Below are 5,949 nucleotides of genomic sequence, written 5' to 3'. Positions count from 1 at the left end.
GGTACCAGGGTCTTACTATGAAAGAAAAAGCCTTAAAACTTACCAAATACATCCACTTTCAAGCAGCAGATTTAGATTTAAGAAAACATGTCTTCCATGTTTATGAGATATTCTTGTGATAATGGAAAGAAGAAGGATAAGGTTCTTATTTGTCTGCTTGCAGCATCTGTATATAGTGGAGTTATGACAACACAAAATCGATCCTACCGCATTACATTCTATAAAATATGCAGTGAGATTCACACCAAGTGGCAGTGTATGAAAAGGGCGCCTCTGAATTTCATTGTACTTTTCACATATAACCAGAGGCGTGACCACGGGGGGGCTGGGGTGGGCACTGCCCCCCCCAGAGACAAGCCGTGCCCCCCCTGAGAAATTCTCTGTCTGTCCAATGAAAACTCTGGAGAAGAATAGCATTTGATTTTCAAAACTGAGTTGCTTTCCGTTTGAATTTGGGGTGTATCCATCAGTGCCTCCTCCACTAGACAGGCACCGTGCTGCTCACAGTTCACTTCGCCGCACATTTTGCAGCATGTTTTGAACCTGTTGCATAGGTGGTTTATTAAAAAGCAGACATCTTCAACCTCTGTCCCTCCGCAAGCTGCTGGCTCCACGGTTGAGCCCAGCACCGCTGCTACCAACACGAAGCACAGCGCACCCACGTCGGGAACTGAAACTCCAAAAGATGTAAATAAGCCTACACAATCCTCCAGCTCTGCGCCCATGTCGGGTACTCCAAACCTCTGCCTTCAACAAAATATACAGTCCGGTCTGCCTGACTTAAATATGGATAGCCCATCCCAGCCCATTTTAATTAATTATCCCAAGCGCGCATTCGGAAAGACACTCAGATGTTTTAGTGCAAGCTGGTATCAGTCTCGACCATGGCTTGAATATTCTGTTGTCCGTGATGGCAGCTTTTGCTTTGCCTGCCATAAACTTAGTGTTTCCAATTCGGGCCGCGAGGACATATTCACCAAACACAGCTACACTAATTGGAAAAAAGTTCTAGAAAAAGACGGTGGCGGCTTCCACAAACACACATCTAGTATCCCACACGTCAAAGCCATGTCTGCATCACAACACTCATCATTGGTGTGTCTTCAGCTGCATGCGAAAGCTCTTTCTCTGCTTTGAACTGCATTCTCACTCCACTCCGCTGAACAATGCTGCATTCAAGGAAGAGAAATTTAGTCATTCTGGCAAATGAGAAAAACATCACAGAAAATCTAGACATGAATGAATTTATTTCAGAATTTGCCAAGAGTAACCGCAGACTGGTCCTGTAGATAATATCCAGGTTAAACACTGGAAACTGATGTCCTATAGCCTCCCATGACTACAATTAGCCACATTTCTGTTCTTGCTCTCATATGTTGTATACATTTGACTTTATTGATACTTACCTTGTAGATGTAGTTCTATATTTGTTCACAAAAAATAATAATACAAGTTCCATTGCCTCTGTTAATTTCTATTGAACAATAGGTTATAATTTATGCCACAATTTTTGTTTTTATATGTTATATAAAACTATGTTGTTATTATTATTTGACCCCCCTACAAAAATGGGGATGGATGGTTGGATGGATATTTTTTGCCCCCCCAGACAAGCCAAATGCCCACCCACACATGATGTTCTGGTCACACCTTTGCATTTAACACATATTAACTGAACGGAATACAATGCATTGTATTTGTAATTAAAAGCCGTAGATTTTTAAAACAGCCAAGGCACTTTTTACTTGCTCTGCCTTGCGCACACACACAATCAAAGAAAACAAAAACACCCATAAATAAAAAACTGAAAAAAACAAAGTGACGAAAAGAGAGAATTGAAGAACTACAAACCAATTATTGATTTTTTTAATGTCTGATGACTAGCTCTTACTGACGATGATGAAATATGCTGACACTGGTGCCAATCAATCTGTGCTTACACGGGGAGAACATGCATGTGGAACTTGGCGCTGTGAGTCAGGAATGACAGCCCACTCTGCCTATGTTAAAACACCTATACTGAACTTGCTAAACTTCAACCTGATTTTAATTTAGGTGAATTGGAATTGCTAACTTGGCCCTTTAGTTTGTGTGTGTTTTGGCCTTCCAATGGACAGGCACCCTGCCAGGATGTTATTCTTGTCTTGTGTCTGTCCGATGATTGCTGGGATAGACTCCCTCTGTACCGTGAACCTTCTTGGATAAGCGGGATGGATGCCTATTGTTATATCTATGGACAATAATATTGTACCAATAAAAAAAGAAGAAGAACGAGATAGGCTATAAGTAATAAACTTTAACAGGTCCTTTACTAAGATCGTTTTTTAGAGTACACGTTACACAGTCTTATATTTTATATCACTTCCTCTAAGCTCCCCAATACCCATAATTCCTTATTACTACAGAATCCCCAAAGGTCCAGACTACAATATACTACATATTCCTCCCCGCTTAAAATTGTAAACTCGACTAACATATAACAAACAACATCTGCTATTAGGAACAGGAAAATAAACATGAAACAGAACACATACTGTTATCAATGCAATTACATTCCAACAAAGGAGAGAGGATAAATGACCTCGACATCCTGCTAACATAAGGTATTATTTTGTGCCTTTATATCTCCATATGCATATAGTTAGTTTTTATAAGTTAAGACAGTCAGGAGGCTTCCTGCTTCTGAGAGGGTTATGTTGTACAGCTGATGTGTGTTCATCCCCTAAGGCAGCCTCAGGTAACCTTGGTACGACAGCATCAACAGGAATTGAAACAGGAGCGTCAGGTGGTATTCCTGGCTGGCTTTGGATCAACTCACTAAAACTTGGCTCCTCAGACGTTTCTGTGCTACCGGCTGCTTCAACAGGTTTAGAGGGTAACAGCTGTTCAACATGTCGTCTCCATGTCTGGTGGTCTCGTGTGCATACATTATAAGAGACAGGTCCAGTCTTTTGAAGAATGGTTGCTGCTACCCATTTCTCAGTGGTGGAGTAGTTACGAGCAAGGACAGCATCTCCACTGAAAAACTCACGATCTTTAGCCCGCTTGGCACGTTGTTTTACTTGATCATGCTGCTTATCATAAACTCTCATTTGAGTGGTAGCTGATCTCAACAAATCAAGACGTGTTCTCAGCTGCCTTTTTAGGAACAGATCAGCTGGTGACATACCTGTTGTTGCATGGGGTGTATTACGATATTTAAGAAGAAATGTATAAAGACGTTGCTTGAAAGGTGCTTCACTTTTGGATGCTTTAAGAGCATGTTTAAGGGTTTGCACCATTCTTTCAGCCAGTCCATTAGTTGAAGGATGATAAGGGCTGGATAGGAGATGTTTAATACCATTACCTTTTAGGAATACTTCCATTTCTTGGGATACAAAAGAAGTCCCATTATCCGTCACAATCTGCTCTGGCAGTCCAAAACGTGTAAACATCTCTCTTAAGGTTTGGATTGTCTTTTCTGATGTGATGTCGGGCATGACAGCGACCTCAGGCCACTTAGAATGTGCATCCACTGCGACCAGAACCATAACACCCTCTACAGGTCCTGCAAAATCTAAATGAACGCGTTGCCAAGGACTGGCAGGCCATTCCCATGAATGCAATGGTGCTGGACTTGGCATATTTCTGAGACCTTGACATGATGAACATGAATTTGCCTTTTCCTCAATATCACAATCAAGTCCAGGCCACCAAAAGTAACTCCAGGCTAGCTCTTTCATTCGGACTATACCACAGTGTCCAAGATGTAACTCATCCAGAATGGGTTTCCTCAACCTTTGTGGTATAATTACTCGCATGCCCCACGTGAGGCATCCTGCTGTCACAGATAGCTCCTTTCCCCGTGAAAGGTAAGGCTGAACATCAGGCAGTGCATTAAGGGTGCTAAGGTCCTGCCCTTTAAGTATGCAGGTGAGTAGTTTTGACAGTGTATAATCACCCTTGGTTTCTTGCTTAATCTGGTGGGCAGTGATAGGTGCATTTTCCACCATCTTAAAGTAAAAAATCTTTTGCCCTTGTTCTCTGGGTTGTTCAGGTAGGGGAAGTCTTGACAAACCATCTGCGTTTCCATGTGCCTCCAAACGCCTGTATTTGATCTCATAATTGTGAGCCCCAAGGAGCAATGCCCAGCGCTGCAGTCTGCTTGCTGCCATAGATGGCACACCAGTATGTGAGCCAAAAAAACACGTGAGAGGTCAGTGGTCTGTTAGCAGGGTAAATTTATTCGACCAAAGAGGTAAGTGTAAAATTTTTTTATTCCAAAAATGATGCTTAAAGCCTCTTTTTCAGTTTGAGAATATTTTGTTTCAGTTTTACTCGATGATCTTGACGCAAATGCAATTGGTCGCTCCTCACCTGTTGACATAATATGCGACACAACAGCCCCAATACCGTAAGGGGATGCATCGCAAGCTAACTGAATTGGTAAGGATGGGTCAAAATGTGTTAAAACTCTTTTATCAGCCAGTGCAGCCTTGGCTTTGCTAAATGTTGTTTCACACTCCTGTGACCATTTCCAGGGTCTACTCTCACACAGCAACTCATGGAGTGGTTTCAACAACATTGCTAGCTGTGGAATGAAACGCCCATAATAGTTCACGAGACCCAAGAATGATCTCAGTTGGCTGACATTGCTTGGAGCAGGGGTCTCTACTATCGCCTTCACTTTTGAAGGAGCTGTGTGCAACCCATCAGAATCAATAACATGCCATAAGTACTCCACAGACATTTTGAAAAAGTAACATTTCTCCTTGTTTACACACAGCACATATTTTTCTAGCCTGCTTAAGGTTTTATCCAGATTGGCCATGTGCTCTTTGTCATCTCGACCTGTGACCAGGATGTCATCCAGGTAACACTGTACTCCTGGTAATCCACTAAGGATCTGGTCCATGGCACACTGAAATAACGTTGGTGCTAAAGTAATTCCAAAAGGTAAACGACGATAACGGTACAGCGCTTTATGTGTTGCTATGGTGAGGTACTTTTGTGAGTCCTCATCTACATGCATTTGCAAGTATGCTTGGCTAAGGTCTATTTTACTAAATTTGTTTCCCCCAGCTTATCCAGCAAAAATATCTTCAATCACAGGAAGGGGGTATTGCTCAGCTATGAGTACAGGGTTAACTGTTACCTTAAAGTCCCCACATAATCGTACAGATCCATCAGACTTGACCACCGGAACCACAAGTGTGGCCCACTCAGAATGAGAAACAGGGTCTAGGACTCCTAGTTTGACAAGCCGGTCAATGTCCGCCTCCACCTTAGGTCTTAAAGCATAAGGAACACTCCTTGCCTTTAAAAATCTTGGCTGACAATTTTGTTGCACCCGGAGTGTCACTTTAATCCCTGTCATACTCCCCAGTTCCTCTTGGAAGACAGCTTGGTGCTTTCTCAGGACCAAATTCAACTCGGACTGTTCAACAGACACAGCATTCACTTTGGTCCAATCCAACTGTCCTTTTTCTAGCCATGATCTGCCCATCAGAGCTGGATAATCACCTTTTACTATATATACGGGCAAATTGGTTCTTTGCCCATTTAGTTTAACCTGAACCTTTGTTTTACCCAACATGGGCACACTCTCCCCAGTGTATGTCTTTATTATGATCTTAGGGTGTTTCAGTGGAAGGTGATTTAATTTTTTCTTAAACATTTTCTCTTATATTAGGGAGACCGCTGCTCCAGTATCCACCTCCATCTTCACAGGGTGCCCTTCCAGCATGGCAATAATAGTATATGCTGCTGAGCCTCTTTTTTATTCAGTGTTTTAATTAGTAGCTCAGCCTCACAATCAGTCTCACTGTCAGTTTTATTTTCTTCCTGTACCACGTGCAAATTTTTCTTTTTATAAGACCAGGATGCCTTTTTATCTTTCCCCGTTTCCCCCTTGTCTGTGCCTTCCTTTCTCTTTGCTCTACATGCACGCTCCATGCACCCTTTTTTTTT

At 42.2% G+C, this 5,949-nt stretch overlaps 1 pseudogene; it reads right to left on the bottom strand.

Moving 5' to 3' along the window:
• Positions 1-2,648: 2,648 nt before the first annotated feature.
• On the bottom strand, positions 2,649-5,656 carry LOC114653113 (uncharacterized protein K02A2.6-like; annotated as a pseudogene).
• Between the last annotated feature and the right edge of the window lie 293 nt (positions 5,657-5,949).

This window comes from Erpetoichthys calabaricus, chromosome 6 (assembly GCF_900747795.2).
Source record: "Erpetoichthys calabaricus chromosome 6, fErpCal1.3, whole genome shotgun sequence".
Taxonomy (NCBI): Eukaryota; Metazoa; Chordata; class Cladistia; order Polypteriformes; family Polypteridae; genus Erpetoichthys; species Erpetoichthys calabaricus.
Note: the sequence above shows the minus strand (reverse complement) of the source record. Positions and strands in the feature narration are given on the sequence as shown.